Source organism: Bombus vosnesenskii, unplaced genomic scaffold (genome assembly GCF_011952255.1).
Source record: "Bombus vosnesenskii isolate JDL3184/JDL3185 unplaced genomic scaffold, Bvos_JDL3184-5_v1.1 scf7180000013273, whole genome shotgun sequence".
NCBI lineage: Eukaryota > Metazoa > Arthropoda > Insecta > Hymenoptera > Apidae > Bombus > Bombus vosnesenskii.
Genome location: NW_022882931.1, coordinates 3521295 through 3542037, shown reverse-complemented (window position 1 = coordinate 3542037; position 20743 = coordinate 3521295). Strand labels below are relative to the sequence as shown.

At 38.1% G+C, this 20743-nt stretch overlaps 1 protein-coding gene across 2 annotated transcripts in view; it reads left to right on the top strand.

Moving 5' to 3' along the window:
• Positions 1-1886: 1886 nt before the first annotated feature.
• Positions 1887-20743, top strand: part of LOC117231556 (protein abrupt-like) — a 67142-nt gene continuing 48285 nt past the window's right edge. The window contains exon 1 of one of the 2 annotated variants that reach the window (XM_033490108.1): positions 1887-3071. The gene's annotated coding sequence lies outside the window, so the exon portion shown is untranslated. The remainder of the gene's footprint in view (positions 3072-20743) is intronic. The other variant, XM_033490109.1, reaches the window with a different exon arrangement.

Here is a 20743-nt window from a genome sequence, read left to right as displayed (position 1 = left end):
ACGATCCACAGACTTTTCCAACTATAGTTTATCAGTGGATAACCGTATTGCGGTAGATTCCACCAGCACCCCGTGATGAATTAACGAACCTACATCGGTTCTGTAGCAACGTTTCGATTCAGGGTTGTCGAGTGGCGTAAAACGGAGCGATTGAAATAAATTTTATTAAGAATGTGTCGCTTATCATTAGACGCTGACTCGTTATCGCAATGATCTCTCGTTGCACACGGTCGGTTTTGAAATGACGACGCGTCGTTAAGCTGTTTACCATGAAGCAGTCATTAAGAGCAGCGCTTTCATTTAATCACACGTTATTAACTTACGCTTAATACTGCGGGCTTAAGCTGGCTGAAAACTGGTATAATTACCGACCATTATAATTAGTTAAACAGACCATGTGTTCTATGCGTATCTACATGTTCATAAATAATCGATGTTAACAAGATACGAAGTTTGACTCGATCTCATCTGGCCGTGGTATTTGAAGCTCGTGGCGTTCCACGCGACACGGGGATGAAACCACCCTCAAGTGCTCATCGAACATCCCGACATCTGACGGAGGGTAAAAGAAGTGTCATGGGAGAAAATAGCTCGCAAAAGAAGAAACGGTCTACAGTTTTCTGCGCGAAGGTAGCCACCCTCCTCGCAATTTCATCCGTGATTTCACTCTGGAGCTCTCCTTACCGACCATCAATGATAACACTCCAAGTTTACTCCCAATGACCACTAGCTTTCGATAAAGACGTACTTACTTTGGACGAATGGCTACGTTCCAATCGAATGTTATTGATCGTAAAACAAAGTGCTAGGGACGTTAAGTAAATGGGAGCTTGCACCATACAGTGCTGCAGGCTGGTGGCTGGAATCAGAACATGTCTCTCTCAACAATAATCGTTTTAAGTGGCTGTTTAAAGAATGACACGTTCTTGCATGATTTTCTAGACCTCCGGATAGGAAAGTTATTTTACAATTATTTGGGAAAACTATCGTTTATATCGCTGAAAGTTACGTGGTACCTCTTACGTCGATTCTTATTTTCTTAGAAATCAGCTACTGCGATTGCTTAAAAGAGAAAGACGAAAATTAAAAAATGTTTCACTCGTAACTTTCTAAAAGTTACCATACTAATTATTTTTAACGAGGATAATGATGTAACCGTTTCTGGAAATCCAAGTTATACGTCCTCCATGTAGATTCTTATTTTTATAAAAACTAAGCAATAGCGATCGACTAAAAACGAAACCAAGAATCTTTGAACTTCCAATCCAAGGGTGGCACCCGATGGTCCTCAATTCTGAACTCAAGAGTTCTGTATCCACTATGAAAAAAACCTTTTTCCGCCGAACATCGTGAACACCCGTCAACTTTTCCCTTTGAAAGTCATCTGTACCCGCACGGGAAGCAACCCTTTCTACCTGTTCTAGCGCGTTATCCGATCATCGATCAACCGCGAGAAGGATCGTCAGACAGCGTCTGTCTGGTGACACGAGGGGCGTCACATAGCGGGACTTCCGGTCGGAATCAGCGGTCTAGGTATCGTGACGCGTGTGTACCGAGCGAGTCGAAGAGTGTCGGGCGCGACGCTAGCTCGCAGCCAGCTCTACGTCCATCATCCCCGCGGCTACGCCGTAAGGTGGCAACGTTGCTCTCGCGCGAGAGAGGTTTGGAAACAGGCGCAAGGGGCAATGCTACCGCTCGCGCCAACAATGTACGCTGGTAGGGGAAGGTATGTAGACTGTATAGTATGGAGTATAGAGCGTCCTAGGAGCGTGTTCACGTTATTCTGGTGGGGGCGAGTCGTCTAGCGTGAGACGGAGAGCTAAACGCGAGGAATAGTGGGGACAAGTCAACAGGCCGTGTGGTGGGGATGAAAGACGAGGTAGCGAGAGAGGGAGGGTAAAGGCGAGAGCAGGAGAGAGGTAGAAGGAGGAGAGGGAGCGAGAGGCAGCCGAAAGCGTATAGCGGCCCATAATTCGGTGCGCCGCCCCGCAATCAGGTTCGTGCTCGATGTTTTAACCGCCTCGCTCGTCGTAACCGGGAGAGAGAGACGGTAGTGCACGTTTTTACGTTTGTTCGTCAGCTCCGTCGACCAAGTACAGTCCGTGATATAGGACGGTGCACGGCTCAGACCCGCGATCTATTTTTCTATTATTTTTTTCCGTTTCTCGTTCTTTTACCAACCAATCGTGGTTTCGTTCTCCTCCGATATTGTTGACGCCGCGTCGTTCTTATTGTTTACTTGTCCGGAGAGATAGACGCAGCTTGACAGACACTCCACTCTCGGGCATTTCTTCCGTAGTTTAAACGTTTATCGTGAGAGATCGTACGTCACAGTCGACGTACGAGCGTCGTGGAAAAGCCGGAAGGGCCGGTACCTGTGCCCTTCCCGGAGGACATGGAGGACAGTCGAGAGTGTGAGGGGAAAGCCTGCTAAACACGCACGGAAGGAAGAAGAAGAAACGCAGTGGCTCGCCAGTGTAGTCTTGCAACAGAAGCACGCGTCTGCCAGTCAACGAGTCGGCTATTCAGTCAGATAGTCAATCATTCAGTCAGTGCCGGTTCTACGCTTCGAAACGTTTTCTCTCTGTCTGTTTATATTCGCCTAGAGTTCTTCAATGGTTGCTATCTGATGTGTTTTGCTGGCAACCGACGATGATTCTTTGTCCGTAAGTGAAAACGAGAAACAGAACAGCGTACGAAAACGAAAACTTCCTGGATCTCTGGTGTTGTTACGATTTTGTGTTCCATCGTCTTTTAAGACGCCGAAACGTTGCACGAGACATTTTATAATCGCTGGCCACACAAATGCTTGGCATCGAAGGAAAATGTGTCACTAAGAACACGGCCAGTGAATTAATGAATTTCTTACGTGATGATTTTCTTACGTTCACGCAATTCGTTGATTGTTGGTGATGATTGTGCTGGTTCGCTAATATAAACGCCTCCACGTCGTCGTGGTTAAAAAAAGAGGAGGAGGAGGGAGCTTCTCTGGCAGATTGAAACGTTCATCCTTAAAGCATCTCTCGCATCACCGTGCCTTCCTTCCCCTTCAGTTTGGTCCACGTAGTCACGTAAATATATAAAACGAACGAAACGAACACATATGCATGGCCCGAAACCGCGTCCTGTGCGCACGTGTATGCACGTGCACGAAGAATACGAGCGTGTTATGGCCGCGGCGTGGTACACGGTTCTGATTATTAACGAGTTATTACCGCGATACTAATTAAGTTTAATCGCAAGGCCGCCGTTCGTTAAAGTTAATTGCACGATCGACCACGGCCCACGTCGTTAACTACGCCGTCCCTGCTCGCTGCGTAGTCGTGCTTTTATAGAAATTACGTGGACTCAATCTTGCTTGGTAGGACGCGTGAAAATCCTTCATCATCGCGTAGCGGTTTCATTTTTTCTCTCTATTGGGTTAAGTTGGTATCGAGTCGAGACTGTTTAAATTCGCGTTTAAAATTGCACGGGAATTCTTTCGTGATACGATACGATCCGTAGTCTCCGTGTAAACATGTTGCAAAGAGTTGCGTTGCGTGAATTGCAATTGCACCAGTACGTGTCACGAAGCTCGTATTTCTCGCAGTTTCGAACCAACACAGTAGCCGCGCACATCATTGGCTTCGTATGTGTGAGCTATCGGTCGGCAAACACGTTTCGATCTAATCCACAGCGATGAGCTCCTCCAGTTCTCGGTCTTTTTCATCGATATCGGAACGGTCGTGACCGTCTCGCTTGAATGGTTCGTCCGTTAATTTGTTTGCCACCCCCCACCCCACCGTTTCTCAGTCGTGTTATGTCGCCTACGGTTTCTTCAAATCCCTTCTCATTGATCCCGCTCTGATTAGATTCGTAATTTAAGCTCTTAACGGTACGCTCGTCTTTTTTTTAGACCAGTGATTAATCTATAAATTCGATTGTTTGAACCTGGATCGATGGTCGTCTGGGTAAGATTTTTTATGATCTTCGATTCCGCTCGATATTTGATACAATTTATTTTCTTGCCGAACGTTTAATCTTGTGTTTTCGGCTAATTCTTTGTTAGAGATTCAAAATTTTTATAATTCCTTAAATCCGTGTTTATTTAAGTAAAAATATATTTAAATCTCGATTATTTGAATCATTAAGAATCTGCCACTATTGCACGAGTTTTCCAAAATTCTTTTACAATTTATACGAGACAATTTTTTAACAAAAAGTATCTTTTACGTTATTTCCTTAATATCTATAACTATCAAATTTGATCGAATCGTCGTATCTTTAATGATTCATTAACGATCGAACCAATATACCAGCCATTCAGAAGCCACATTGACTACCTCCATTAATTGAAGATTAGAGACATCGATAATGCTACAAACATTATCTTTAAAATATGCCTTGTAATCCACGATTACTTACGCTATTTTTTTTTTGTTTTGCAATAATCAAACGTTCGCAACAGCGTATAATAAATCATATGTCGATATGTAAAAACATCGATCCTCGGATCGAACCTGTTTTATAAAGATTTTGCATAACGTTTATAATTAGAGCTATCGAGTAACTTTTTTTCAAAGAATTGAACATTAATATCATGTATTCGGAAACGAAATTTATAGAAAGTAAATTCGATCAGTTTCGTTTCGCATTACTGAATTCTCCACGCGAGAATTGATTGTAATTTTAATAAATAAATTAAAAAAAAAAAAGTTTAGTTTCGAAGAGGTTTACTTATCGGATGATCCAACGATTTTCGTTCCCCAACGCGATTAGTTGAGTCGAGTTCCGTTTCCCTTTGGGTTTATGCTAATGTTAGTTGGCTTCACGCACATGTCATGATGGATCCTAGACGGAATTTGTAAAGTTCGTAGGCCGTTCGTTGCGACACGCAGGCACACGCGTCGTACATTGCGTGCGACGCGTGTGATCAATAAATCGGGCTGTGCAGCACGCACACGAACGCACCTTCGCGTGTACACACGTGATGTGCACACTGTTGCAGCTACGGTTCTAAAACGCATAGCCCAGACGTAACAGTGTTCCTTTTCCATGCGACTCGACGACAATGTATCAAAAGCAGCCAGGTCAGAATATTCGTATGGCGTGGAAAATTTTCCTCAACGACGCGACGCAACGTTCACTATCGCCACAACTGCGTTATATTCCTCGAGATTTTGTTATTATTACATGTGTCGTTGCTAAGAATCCGTTGACGTAGGAATTTCGTTTTTGCAAATATTTTGCGACGAAATTGATATTCTATTCCGAAATATCAGTTTAATGCCACCTTCTCTTTTTTAGCCGTTTTTATTTTTTACATTTGATATTAAATATTGGCGCGTTGATCTTCCATCAAGATTTTCTATTAAATTTTTGAAATTATATTCTGACAATATCGCATATGATCTTTCTTCTCTTAGATTTCTGTATTTTATTTTTCATACTTGATAATACGGCTTCCTGTATATCACATAGTATTGTAAATATCATGAGCTCGGTTTTTAAAATAGGACTCCGTACAATTCTGCGATTAATATTCTACTATCTAATGTCTACTATTTAATATCCTTCCTTCTTGTATGTTTCATGTTTGATAATATATTCTGTAGGTATGAAATATTGGCGCGTCAAACTCATTTGGCAAAGATTTTGCACGATGCTTTTTAATTAAAGTTTTCGATTAAAGTTTCGAAACAAGGCTTTTCATTAAAGTTTCCGACGAACAGCGTATAACTGAAATTTCGTGTCACGAAGGAAACGACAATTTTAGCTACAACAATTGTTTTTACTAGACGAATTTTTTTCAGCGTTAGTAAAACGTTATTCACTTTCTTCTTGGCCTATCATCTTATAACAGGCTTCCCGTCGTGTTTTTGATAAATTCGATACGAAACTTCCTGGACGCACGGGATGTAGGATACGTAACAAATGTACGCTCATACATTATCTCAACGAGTAATTTTTCATTCATATTGTTTCACTAAAATCTTTCCCCAAATGAACATCTCTATACTAATCATTATTTCATAATAAACTTTAACTTTATTAACCATTTACCAGTACATTTGAACGCTACTGACGACTGACGGTATTTTGTATTTCATTATATTTATATTCTCAATAATGTTTATTGAACAAAACTTGAAATATTTATAAAGTAATAGTACGCATATATAATAATATAGACGTATTTCATAAAAATAACAAATATGACGAGCGCTATCGCGCCGCTTTGTTTCTCTTCACAATCGATTAGGCAAGCACTATCGCGCTGTTTGGGATCTTTCGACCGTGTCTTTTCAAAGACCCTTGGGACACAAACGGTTAAGACTCCTAAAGATCCATCGTAAATAGACAGAACACAGAAAGAAAGATTTGGCTATTATAACTTTACAAACGTTTCTAAATTTTTTAATTCTTCAATATATTTTTACCCGCAATTTGCGATGAATATACAAGATCGATTATCTCTCACTAGAAATGGAAATTCTATAAAGAACTGGGAATTTTAATCGCTTATATGTTTTTAGATTTTTTAAATGTCATTCTTTCTCTTTTACCGGCGATTTACGATGAATTTGCAAGCTTGATTAACGCCACGTCTCCCATTAGAAACGGAAATCCCACGAGTCCGTGTCTTTCCACATGGCGGCCGATGGTTATTTGATCGATACGAGCCCTCGTCTCTTCGCTTTTCACCGTAAGCATTGCGACCCTTTTATTAATGACCGACTCACACGCATCTCGATAAGCTGCGATAGGCACGAGTATATACTCACGAGTCACGAGCCTCGCGTTTGGGAACGTTTCACGCACACGAAGGTCGTATCTTTTTCGGACGATTTATTGAGTATTCTCCCACTGCGTGCTTCCCTTTGTTCAATTTACAATCCGATCAGTCGTATTCGTCACAATAATACCAAGAAAAGAAAAGTAAAATTAAAGAAAGAATTTTGTTTGGTTGTTTTCAAATATTTGTTTATCGCATTTGATTATCGATCATCGAATTCCCCAATAATAATTCTCGTAATCTGTTCGCTATGTTATCATGTTTCACGAAACAAAGAATTACTTGGTAAATAGGAATGACGCGTTTCGTAAAGTTTACACGAGGGAAACGCCGCTAAAAAATTTCAGACGATAGTATAAATCTTTCTTGCGAACCACGTTATTTCGATAAAGCGTAAACGCGTTGATCCGTCGTGATCGAACGTTAATCATAGATTTTTATCGTTCGCACGGTGTTAGATAGGAATCGTCATGTGCGATGTTCTCGGTTGCATAGTCACAAGTTCGCACGTATGAATGCACTGCTTGTGTAATATTTAAAGCAAAAGATATACATAGTATTTACATAATGAATTTCTCGAAAGCCCGATTAATCAATTTCACTTTTTGTTAATTTCTTAATTCCATTACCCAAGTGCAGGATTGTTGTTCGATTCTCAAGGAACAAATTATTTCTATAAAGTTCATTTATCGAAAGAATATAATATACGTAAGCGATAGTAAATTCTAAGGTGAATTTAAAAAAAGCTTTTGTGACATCATCTCATTTCGATACTTCTCAATTTATGGAGTTGATCAATGTAATTTTTGAAGAAATCATATACGACGTAGTACACAAACCGGTTGCCACAATCTTTGGACACGTTTTCTTAATTTAACTGAAAATTACTTCGGACACGTCACAACCACTTCGAATATCGTGGCAATCAATTTATAAATCACTCTGAATATTATACACTTTTTTTTGCGAATTTTTCAATCTCATACTACTGCAAAGCATTCAGTATCGATAATCAAGATAAGAAAAGATTTGGAATAGAAAATCGAGGAAATATTGGCATATAGTACGTATAGGTCGCAAAGCACAATAAAAACAGTGGAAATTAACCGAATTATGGAAGCGTCACGTCTGCTAATGATTTATGCGCGACAATGTGGCGGTAATTGGTAGCGTGCACGCAGCGAGCGACGCGCGGCCTGTCCACCGATTAATTAATGAATTGACGGGCACGAGATTGCGGCCGCAAAATGATGTACATACATTCGTCACTGGGAGATGGTCAATTGTCGATGTTGGGGCGCAAATTTCGTCGTTTGTCACCGTTCGTCGTCATTTGTCCAGATTTGTTTCTGTTTTCTGAGGTTGAGAAGTTTTCTTCTGTACGATCGTAATGGATCTTGGATCGCGTGGGAATCGATGCAAAAGAGAAGTTTCTTTCCTAAACCCCCTTTTGATATAAAAGCAACAGCAGGAAGTGTATTTTCGAACCGATACATCCGGTCGATCGAACGATGCGTTTTATTCGATGATGCTCGTGAACGATATTGAAAAAAAAGAAAAAAAAGAACGTTCGGGGTAAAACAGAGGCTAATAAATAGAGGCGATCGTGCGATGATCGAATGACGCAATAAAAAGATAATTACTGGAAAATAGAAGCCAATAATGGGCGGGTATAAAATTTTACAAGCGAACGAGCGTTTCGTCGATGTTCGCCAGTGCCTTTGTCCTCTATGGTTTCCTCTCTCTATAGCTATTGTTACTGTGGTTTAGACAAAAAAATATTTCTTTTCTTCGTCGTAGCTTCGTTCTAGTTGGTTGGAAGTATACGTTTTTCGGGGTAGTCGTAAAATCGACCGGTTTCGAAAGTAATCTTCGTAATTCCAGTATACGTGTCTAGCTTTGACTGGGAACAGTAATACATAGTTTGCCCGTAGAGTCTGCTTCGTTTTTCTGTCCCGGTACTGGTATCTCGACCCACGAATTGTTTTAGAACGAATGGGGAGCGACGAACCGCATTGAGATAACAGAAATTAAGGGTTCTAGGGAATATAGTTACGTACCTGCGTCGGAAAACGTACACACGTATACAACGAAATATTCCGCTTCTAGCCACGTACGTACCTGCTGAGAGGCCTCGAGGGGCCTCCAAGGAACGTAGCAGCTGGCCCGATAATTGCGCCGGCGATATTATTAATGGTTCCAAAGATTTGCTTCGGCCCGGAACCCAGGTAGACGAGCGAGTGTGCGCTATGCGCCATGCGCTGTGCGCTATGCGCTGTGCGCACACCTTAATCCTCTGCCACATGAAAAAGTACAGGATGTAACCGTGCACAATGATACTCCCTTGGCTCAGACTAGGGACACGTACAAATAGGATTCCTCTTTTCTTAGCATCTTTGTTATGTGCTTTGAATTTCTGGTTTTCGTTTGAATCGTTTAAGGGCGATGACAATAGTGGAGATATTTTTTGAGCGATAGGATTTTGACGATAGGACTTTTAGGATTTCGTTTCAAGATTTTTTAATTGTAGCATTTTATTTTACGATCTTTCGACTTTATTATTTTTCTTTAGGTTTTTCGAATTCTAAGATTCTGTTTTTTTTTTTCTTAGTAAAATTCTTTGTGAATTCATGTAGGGGTTATTTCAGCTATATTCTTTTAGTTTCTCAGAATAACTGTGGAAAGTTTATTGACAAAGGAAGAACTGTCCCATCTTGTCCCATCTTGTCGAAGTTAAAATGATTTTCTATAAAATAATAGCATCTAGTTTCCTAATGATACGCGCGAAGTATTAGGTATAGGAATTCAATAATTCCTCATAAACGATATGACAAATTATAGACTATATATTATAATCTGTAAACAATCAAAGATATGTTTTTTTTTATTTATTTGTTGAAATTACAATCAATTCTCGCGTTGAGAATTTTCAGTAATTTTTCTCGCGTGGCGCAGTGACATGGCTGTTTATTTACAATAAGTTAATAATGATTCTTCTTTAAAGATATGTAGTATTCTAAAATATATGGATAGACGCAAAATGAGGCGTCGTTTGAATTCTAAATTGGAGATTTTTAGATAATATTTCTTTAATTTACAGTGTTATTGATGCTGAATAATAATTGAAGAAAGAAATAAAACAAAAATTATATTCAGCAAGATTATTCACTTTAAATATTGAATAATTAAAAGCATGAAATATTTCATTTTATTGAGAACCTCTAGAAATCTTCTACAGAAATTCCTGCAAATGTCCAGAACCTATAGATTTAACCAGACAAGGGAAAAGAAATTCTCGTTGGTCTGTTTTCTAAGAAGGGTCAGGATGTAAGGGTCTACGAGAGTGTTTATTTTCGGGCACAAATGGAGTGCTTGCCCGGGAGCTGCATACTTTTCTTACGATTTTGTGAAAAACTTCACATTCTCGATGCGTTTCATCTGGTAATCGGAGTATGCCATACGTAGAGCTTCTTCTTCTCCTCTTCATTCATGTTTCTCTGGATATTTTCTCGTTTGCCACTCTCGCATGGTCTGTGTTCTGTCCATTTCGAGGACTTTCGATGAATAGAGCTCCATGTAATACGAGCTAAGCAGAGTTATGAGTTTTCCTTCGACTCCGTACCACGTGCATCCGCAAAAGTATGCACGCGGCACACCCACCGCGTGAAAATCCTGTTTTCACTTTCATTTAACCGACAAAAACTTTCACCGATCGATTCCTGCCACCAGCGTAGGAAACGACACGCCACGAAATAAAATCAAGGACGTTTGACGAACGTTTCATTCATCGTACGTCCCGTTTCCTCGTCCTCCGGGCGGATATTCCTTTTTAATATTTAAGTTGTGACGTCAGATCTTCCGAGCTCTCGAAGAAAATCGCGCATTCTTACTCTTCGCTCGCGAATACATTTCAATATTTAGGAACGCGATGCCTTTCGACTGCAAACATTCTTGCCATGCTACTTTGCACAACGCTACTTTGAATATTCTCCGAAGTAGGAACCTCGCCCATGATGTATGCTAATTCTTTACATCGTATAATAAGGGTGATTTCAGGAAGAAAACTTCTCGATTGTCAGATTATAATCATTCGCCTAAAAGGTCCTTCCTATTTGGATATATTCTGTATTTTATAATCGTGTTATAAATATATATATGTATCTTATATATATATATATATATATATATATATATATATATAATATATATATATTATATATATATATATATATATATATTTATTATATATAGTGGCTGCAACAAAGATATTTGCACACACCTTTGTTTTCCAATGAAACGCTGCCTCTTGTTCAAGTTTGGTATTTTATTTTCATAATTATAGAGATATCTATTACAAAAAATACGAAATTTAATATACGTACATTTAATTAATTATTATAAAAATGCAATATTATGGCAACAATATATATATATATTATAGTCCCAATAAGGTTGAAACGATTTATTTCCGTAGGCCGAACACAGCATTTCGTTATCAGGGGCAATTTTCTCGCCTAATACAATGCAGATAAGAAACCGGCAACTATCTGTTTCCTTATCGTGATGCATACACGATTTCTCATATTTTTCCACAATTAGTCTTCCCGTCGATAGAACGAAATCGATTTAACTTTATACCTAGCTACGAAGATAAAGCCTACAAATACACCTGGATACCCAATCCACCGATAGGATCTTCAATTACTTCGTTCTGCCAGGTCTGAGGAATTGCAAAATCTGTAATCTTATACATATCCTGGGTAAATCTTCGTGAAAAATTTCAGTATGAAAATTCCATTCTCCATCGAAACCTCGGCAGCCAAGAAACTGTCGAGCAAAACCTGTAGAACACGAAGCCTTAACAAAACTTCGATCACTTTTTACCATCTCCTCGATGAACACAAATCATTCGCTTTTCTTGCTTCTGGATCTTGTAGCTTTTTCCTATCCGTCCTTGAGATCTCTCACGACAGCAGCATAACGGTTTTTGATCTGTCGCGATCGATAGAGATGTCGAACGCGATTGACGTAGCGGATGAATCTAAACGCTGATCATAATAGTAGTCACGACTAGTGGCGAGTAGGTTGGCCACGGAAAGCGGAGGAGGAAGAGGTATCCTTTCTGAAGAGAGTGGAAGGATCGAGAGTGTACGCCACACCTCAAATTCGCGGCATTCCTGCTACGCGTAGCCAATCTCTCGACTCGTCTTGAGATCTATCAAACTTCGTCTGTGTGGGTTTGTGTGCGCGCGAGTGTGTTCCTTCCATCTCTAGGATCGATCTATCGTCGGGCACGTGCGTGCATTTCCTGCTCGTGAATAAATATTGCGACCACGTTATCTACTCTGGTCGGTCGTTACCTCGCTGCCACGCTTTTTCTCACCGCGGAAAAATCGCTCGTGCGGCTAATAATCGACAACGATTACGTTTTACGAGCAGATTACGCTGTAGAGAAACGGATAGACTGTCGTAGGAATGACCGGCTAAATCGCGATTTAGTTCACTGCTTGGCGGCATATATGTAGTCTCGCGACAACAATTTTTCGCCTGCGAAAATTGCTTTCTAGCAGGAAAATCTGTATGCTTCTAAATATTGATTGCTGAAAGCTATCACCGGTGAATTTCGTTTTAATATCTATATTAATATCTATATATGAATTTTGTGCATATCTACGCCTTCACAATAAATCCATAAATATCCGCAGTTATTTTTAATAGTAAGGATATTGTGTATGTATTATCTTTTGACTATGATCAATTATTCGATACGAGGACTTCACGTCTTCTCCTTCTGTCTTGTTTTCGTAAAATTAAAAATGGAAATGTTAAGGTTATACGAAAAATAGCTTTGGATGTTAGAGGAATAAACGATTATGGGGGAATTGGCTAACCGACGAAATTAGCCAGTCACTTGGCCTTGAGAATCGGACTAAGTGCGATAAATTAGTCATGCGTAGCGAATAAAAAGAATTTTTCGAATATAAACACATTTGATGGTCGATACATAGACTCGCGATGAATAAATCGTCCCTGCGTCATAGTGTGCCAGGTAATCGATCGGGGTTTTAACTTCTAACTTTATCTGCGTACTTCGTTAATCGTTTGATAAACGATCACACGTACGATATCAGGTGGGGGAAATGTAATTATTTTTGTCGCGATGGATTTCGTAGATATCGACGTTTGCTTGCTGATGTTGAGTTTATTATTTCGATAAAATTGCATTCATTCCTGGCAGTACGTTCTAGAATTAAATATTCGGATTGTGTTGAAATCTTTTTACGACTACAGTAAAAATAAGTAAAATACGGTAAAAGGATAGATAGGGATTTTGTTTGGTGTTTTAATAGCATAAAACGTACAAGGTCAGAGAATTGTGTTATGTAAAAAGAATAAGCTTATAGAAGTAATTTTAATGACATGTAAGCAGAATATTATTTATATTTTTTAATTCCAAAATATCCCGTTTCGAAGTAACGTATACATTTATAACTTTACCTGTGCCAATCAGAGATCGATTGTTCGTATAAATTTCCTGATATTTACTCTGCCAAACAATAAACGACGTACGGTATTAACGATTATTTAGATAAAGCATTATCAGTCCTGCGAATTATCGTTCAAAAAAAAAAAAATGCATTCGTCAGCCGAGTTAAACAGATTGTCATTCGTCATTTCAATTACACGTAAAAAGATCTCGTTCGTATATCGTCTTTGAGTCAATCATGTTACCGATCTTGATAAAAAAAAAATTACCGTTAAACATTCGAAAATACACAACACGTTAGAAAAAAGGAAAAAAGGCGGATTGTTCGATGTAATTGCATTGCGTCAACGAATCATCACTCGTCTGGAATGAAAAATCGTCGTAGATGCGTTCGACGCAACGCGTAATCGATCTTTACTACCGATCTCCCGTATCTGTCCCCGCTCAGTGCCCCTCCGCGCCACGCAAATCCCGCGGTTTCGCGATAAAAACGCAATATTCTGTAGCCGACTGGCAGATAACGCGTTCCATATTGCAGGGAGCCGACGAGATAACAGCGCTCGCGTTATTTACGTACACGCACGGAGCATTGTGCTGCATCACCAGCTTTTTCTATGCCGATCGTGCCTCTTCTTCTCTCTATGATCGTCATATCTTTTTTTGTCTTTGTACATATACGTAAAACCAATAGTCACACGTCTATATTCAATCTTCCTTTATTTCGAGGAAAAAATATATACATATAAAGTGGTCTATGAAAGTATTCAAACGCTATTTCACAGAAGATTTATATCGGTATATCGGTATATTGTAAAACATTTCAAATTTCACTAGCGCTATAATAAGACACAACTGTGATTAACTATTGTAAGACAAATATTGAAAGTTATTGTCTGATAATGAATATTTTGAATTAGAGTATTTTGATTACTAATAATCATTATATATGAGCAAAAGTTTTTTCATTAGTGGTAATCGTTATCGATGACGGGAATTTTACTTTGGTTGCGAATAGCCATTATCGATGGCGGAAATCTAATTTTGGTTAACAGTAACCAATATAAATGACAGGAATTTTTTTTGGTTACGAGTAACCATTATTGACGACTCGAATTTTATGTTGATCACCGCTAACTATTATCGATGGCAAAACTATTTTTTGGTTATATTTGACTACTGACAGTCGTTGTTACCATTACTTATAATCAGTCTATATTTATTGACACAAAAACATGGATTGTGAAGCTTATGCATATTTTGTTGAGCAAAAAAAGATAAAAGACGGTATGAAAATATATGAAACAAAGAATAAAATAAAAGATATTGTGCAAAATTTTGTATGCGTTTGTATTAATTAATTAGCGCTTGTATTGCTATGCTAATTGTCAGTAATGTAAAATGACAATTCGCAAATCGAATGTAATCAGATAAAATGTTCATAGTCGATATCAGTTATCGGTAGCCAAAATAAAATTCGGACTATTGATAATGGTTACTAGTAATCAAAATTCAATTTTTGTGATCTAGAATAATTATTCGTAAACAAAATAAAATACCCATCATCGCTAATGATTATTTGTAATGAAAAAAATTTTGAATCTTTTATTATGATTATTCGTAATCAGAACAAGTAAAGCTTAATATTTTTTTAACATTTTATTCTTTGAGAAGCTTCTTTAAGATTTACTGTAATTGTCCTTTTTTTTTCTTAAGTAAAAATGAATTTATATTCAATGAGATTTTTCCACAAAATGTTTGAAATATCTGTTATTTTGGATCCTTGGATCATATCGGTGAAATTTGAAACGGCTCCGCAAATGTATATACAAGTTATAAGATATTTACTACAAACAGTAAAATTAGTCTACGTCACAAATAGCTACCTTAAACATATAATCAATGTTAAGTATGGTTACATTGAATACTAGGTCTTGTTAATATAATATAGTTATATGATATAGTTATGTAATACAGTTATAATATTAGTTAGTTGACTGTTTAAATATTTTTGTTACCTTTGCAAAAGATGTATTTGCATTAAATATCTTGTAGCTCATATATATATTTTCAGATTTCTTTCAAATTTTTCCAATATGATTACGACAGTTGTCTCATCGCAGTGTTAATAAATATCAAAATACTTCGTATAGCACAGATAATAAATTCATGAGAGGTTTCTATAAGTGTTCGGTTACTTCCGTGAATCACTGTATCTATTTTGTGATTGTTTCGTTTGGAATTTTGTGTTTCATTTATCTTTTACGAGTTTCGTTCGTCATGTTGGTGTTCCAAGAACTAAATAACCATCAAACGTTAACTTTGTAGAGAAAAGAGATAGAAATATGGTCAATTTGAACGACGAAGACGCACAGACCTTTCGGTACGAAGATCTCATTAACGCGTCGATTGCTAAATGCTTCCTACTTGGATGGTTCGAAATCCACGATCGCTGCGAGAACACGCTTGGTTATCAAAGGGTCGTCAACCTGGCGTTTCGTAGAGAACGATCAAAGAAATACCTGTAAATACGACACAGTCAGGTAGATATAGTCTGAACCGCCGCGACTCTTTGAGTGGATGGAAGTCTGCTGATAAGTATGATCACGCAATCTCTAATTTGCGGCGCGAGTGTGGAAAAGTCCACGGTGAACAGGAAATTAGAAAAACACGCGTATGATTAACTTTTTAACGCTCGCTTGTCTGTCTCATTGCGTTATTCATTGATTTTCGTGAATCGAAATTGTATCTTACATGGAAGATGTCGCTTTGCTACATGTAACTACTAAATATTAATACACAAAGCGGAATGATCTGTCTCTTTATTTTGGTAAAAAAAGCTTCGCTTTCTTCATAGTGGTAAAAATATTTCGTATACCTTGTATATACATTGACAATATAGAAAATGTATTACTATATTTAGAAGGTATGAATTTATGTATAAAGGCTTGCACATTCTTGGATGAAAAATTTGAAATTGAATGCGATATGATTTACGTTATACTCCATCTTTCGCTTTTTTTTCTTTATCTTGATAAAGGTATTTCGTACACTATTGTGAACGTAGAAAACATTGTTACAATTTTTACAAGAAGGCGTAAGAAATCTCAGTCGGTTCGTGCTCGGATATAAAATTGAAAAGAAATCTGACCGTTAAAAGGTTAAGGACCACTACGTGTTAAATTTCTCCCCTCCGATATCTTCGAATTAAACGTAATTACCAAGCAGAACGACATAGCTTCGCTCTCGAAAAGAGAAGTCTAATATATTCGTCGCGTTTCCAAACTGACAGGCGAAAGTAATTTTGCGACGCAAAATGGTTGTACATGTAGAAAGTACAAGGTTCGCCAGGAGAAGAAAGTGTCATCGAGCTGGCTAAATGGCGGGTTTCGGTTCGTGTACGCGCCGGTTTGAACATTAACCGAGTAGTACACGCCCCGTGTTCCAGGCGTCGCGTCGCCATGGAGTCCGGCGCGTGGTGAAAGTCATTTTGGTTGGCGATGGGCTGATTATTATGCTATCCGAGCAATCGTCATTCAATTATTACACCCAGTGACCCTCGTCTTCGTTCGGCGTAATTACGTTGCACGCGTGAAATATTGCCGCCCGCCTACTGCGTTGCGCGAAATTCAACGCATATGCAAATCATCGACGTTCAACACTTTTTCAAATTCAATTTACGTTCACGCGCTCGTCGTGTTAATGGGAGTGGTGCACTTCTGTTGTCCACCTTGAGTTAGGAAAGGTAGGATCATTGGTAATTGCGTGTTATTGTTCTCTTTGAAGATTAACAGAGAAAAGTTGCAATACCGCGAGTTGTTTACGCGAACGATCGTGTCTGACCGGTGACAAGAATTATCTACTGCCGCCGCATATTTCTTATCTTGCGCTCCGTCGATTAAATTTAGGTAAGTGCAAGAAAACTTTATATCTTAAGTTTGTTATCTGTTGTCTTCTTTCTTCTTTTTGTCTTTTCACCGATTTGTATTGCTTTGAAACCGTTCGTTGGGACCGGGAAGGGATACTTGTTTTTTTATCTTTTTGGGAAAAATAACACACGTATATGTGACTATGGCAAACTGAATCTATTTGTCAGACGAATTCGTGTACTCAAGAACGTGCATTTTGAATATATTATATCTTTTGGTGGCATATTTAAGCTGAAGAATGATCAAACGACACATATGGGTTTGTTATCTTCCAAGCAATTAATTTCGAAATTAATTAGATTGTACTAGTTCAAATATGGTAAAAATTATATATCGATACAAATGGAGATATCTTTGCAGATGCCTGTGTTAATAATTATATTACATCAATCATATTACAATCATATTACAGTACGACATCCGAATATCGAACATTACTTAACGGTATTTAATTTTTAATCTATTATATATATATTTTATATATATATCTGAAAGAAATGAATAATTAAAAAGATTCAATTTGACTTTTGAAATTGTATAAGTGATCGAAGCTAATACCGTTTTTAAGGATTAGTAAATGTCTTATAACATATTTCAAATATTCGAAAAGGAATAACACAAAAAATACTTGAGAAAAAAAAGGATATTCCATAAACAGTAACGCGATAAGGTTTATTGACTTGCAATTACACTGCATCACATTAAATCGACTGCATATGCAAATGATCCAAAGGTGTTGCAAACAGTTTGCAATTTCACATCGCATTTGCATACGTTAACGCAGGAACAATACGTGTCTAGAAGTTTTTCAATTTAAAAATCGTAACTTGTCGGCGGCATAAAACAAGACGAGATTTTTAATTGCATCCTCGTCGCATATAATCAAGATCACCAAAGGAATAGGATAATAACGTAGAAGAGATATTCTTCCTTTATCGATGAATGAAAAAAGATTCCCGGAAACTCGCGAGGGAGGAGGCGTGCTCTCGTGCGTGGCAACGAGAAATGTAATAAAGTATTGAAAAAGTACTGTGCGTGGTCGTGGCGAGTAATGCGATAGGCGTTGTTGACTCGCGATTATAAACGCGTTGCGCCGCACTGCAATGAGCTTTACGATCGCCCCGTGGAATAATAAAACGAACCGCGGTTTCGAGGAAGTTACGCGCCCGACGTCCTTGATTCGGTTCGGCGAAATTTTTTTCTCTCCGCGAATAAAATATTTAAACGTTGTATCTTTTGATTTATCGCCCGCGCGTATCGCGTCTTGTCCGTGCAAACACTTTAGATAAAAAAGAGAAGAAATAAACCAAACGAGAAATAAAGAGACAAAAAGTCGTCGCGGTGTATAACAACGACTGTGCGCAACGATGGTGGAAGTTTAACGCTTCGTATTGACATGTTTTAATTCGATGGTAATGCTGTTTTCTTTGAAAGATATTTCACTAGATTTTCATTATCGGATATTTTATTTTCATTTGTTTATTCTATATTTCAGAATGTCTTTTTACATATGAAAAAAAAAGAATCTTTTATGTACTTTAATTTAAAATGTAGGAATTAAAAATTTCTACAAATAAGTTAAATAGCGTCACTAATGAAATGATAGGTGAGTGAGTATGAATGATCATTATCACCTAATGACAAAATCCGCAATCACTTAGTTGCCAATTCAATAGATACTCATCTATTACTACTGTTGTATTTCTATAGATGTATGTCTCTACCTCCAGCAAAACCATCACTCTGTGCCTGGAACGTTTCAAAACGTCACAGAGCGCGAATTATTTATGATTCGTTCGATCGATAATTATGATTATGATTCGTTTCTTCTAATTAAAACAGGCAACGGTCTGGATCCGGTAATCGCGGATGTATCGTAAAAAGATCGAAGTATTCCAGCCGCGGGCGCTAAGTAACGACCGCTAATGATGCCGAGTTTCAAGTCTCTGCCTGTCGAGACGGGTTCAGTCGGTCGATCTCGTGTCAGTAGCTTCATAAATCAATTGCCGCGTCAAACGTATGCAGATCGACGTGTTTTTACGTCAAAATAAGTCTCCTTTTGTCTGTGTGCATTCTGAATTACAAAATGGTCCTGCCACTCGGCTAGGTTTGGCTCCAATTCTCGAACTTCGATCGATCGAAGACGAGTAATTAACGTGTTCGTTTGGAGTCCGCGAATCGAACATCTGGGCCCTTAATTATCTCATTCAATATTTACCGCGTCGGAAACGCGGCGGAATTTTCAGTAAAGCCGCACGAGGCTTTTACACCGTTTGCAGAATCGTGTAACAGCGGGAAGCGAGGAGGGAACGGCTTAAGCGCCAACACCAGACGAACCCGATCGATCGGTTGAAATGTATTCAGGGACGCGCGATTCATTCATACGATATAATGGAATATGTTGGATGACGCACACGTGGAACGCAGCGCGCGATTTTGCACGCGCGAAACATCTGATCCAAAGACATCGAGTGTTTTGAAATGGACGATGAAGATGAAAATTTCAATACTCGTGCGCAGTTCGTAAACGTTCGTACGAAGAAGCCTGAGAATCGTTTCTGATTTAAAGGTGTTAATTGAGATGGTCGAAGCAGTTTCTTCAAATAACATCAGCGAGGATTTCGAATTTTCCATTACTGCTCGTGGTGAATATGTGACTTATATCGTTCGTATGTTACGCGTAATTTTATCTTATCGAGCGTTTTAGGTCGATGTTGGAAATGAAAATTTCGATACTCACCGCATTATTGATAATAATGCATTCTAGAAACACAACATTGTAGAATCGGTATTATAAGAAATGATGTATGGAAATTAAGTATTCCTAAAAAAAAAAAAAACCAACTTTAGCTATTGGATATAATTCTTCTGCAATTTTGTTGCTAAATTTACAAAAGTTGTATAATATCATGAATATTTTATTAAAGAAATCGAAATGTACTAAGTCGAAATTAAAGATGCTGAAATTTATCGCTTCGCTCATGAAAACGAACATGAACAGAGTCGCGTCATTGATAGTAATGCATTCTAGAAATACAGTATTGTAGAATCGGTATTATGAAAAATGATGTATGGAAATTAAGTATTCCTAAAAAAAACAACTTTAGCTATTGGATATAATTCTTCTGCAATGTAAATACTGATAAATTTATAAAAGTTGTATAATATCATGAATATTTTATTAAAGAAATCGAAATGTACTAAGTCGAAATTAAAGATGCTGGAATTTATCGCTTCGCTCATGAAAACAAACATGAACAGAGTCGGTTTGTTTAAAGAGGTAATTGAAGTGATTGAACAAGCTCCTTCAAATAAGACTAATCGGTATTTCCTTTGTAATTTTCCATCGTATTACTCATAGTACATCATTTGCATCGGTTTTATGTTACATTTAATTCTAAGAAATTTTCTTCCATTCGTTTTGTACGAAACCTCGTTAGCTTACTCTTTTAAAAATATCTCGGCAAGTGTAACCCGCGTAGTTATTAATAGCATATAATACTATGCGGTATAGATACCAGTGGGACTATATCGTACGAAAGTTTAGTGTATCAA